A 574-nucleotide genomic window follows, 5' to 3' on the forward strand; every position below is an offset into this window, starting at 1 on the left:
TGTACCTCTGGTGCAAATTACTGACCTCTGTCATCATTTTAGGTGGGGGAACTTGCACAATCGGTGGCTGACTAAATACTTTTTTGCCCCACTGTAGGTCTGTTCTAGTCTAAGTGCTCTTTGTTTAGATGAACTGCTGGACTTCCTCACCGTGTTATCTAGGGTGAACCATCTAGGGTGAGCGGGAGACCACCCTCTTCCTGACCAAGGATGTTTGCTTTTGTGCTTTCATGTTATATGACCCTTTGATCAGCAGTACCACACACACACACACACACAGGCAAGGTACTCTTGTATGTAGACATCATATGTTAATGACCCTATGCATATTCATGTAACCACAATAAAAGGAGTGCTACGGGGAACCTGGCTGAGAGTCTGACGGAGGTCAAGTGGTGGAACGACACTTGGCTCCAGGCAGGTCTCCCTCATGCATGAGTAACAAGAAGAACTTTGCCTACTTGGTGTTCAATGCTTTTGCTGTGTAATTATATTGTCTTCAACGTTCCAGCGAATAGGTTCAAGCTACAAACCTATCACTTGGCATGGGTTTTGCTGTTATTAGCTACAACAT

This window comes from Pundamilia nyererei, unplaced genomic scaffold (assembly GCF_000239375.1).
Source record: "Pundamilia nyererei isolate P.nyererei 1_Seehausen unplaced genomic scaffold, PunNye1.0 scaffold00123, whole genome shotgun sequence".
NCBI classification, from domain to species: Eukaryota; Metazoa; Chordata; class Actinopteri; order Cichliformes; family Cichlidae; genus Pundamilia; species Pundamilia nyererei.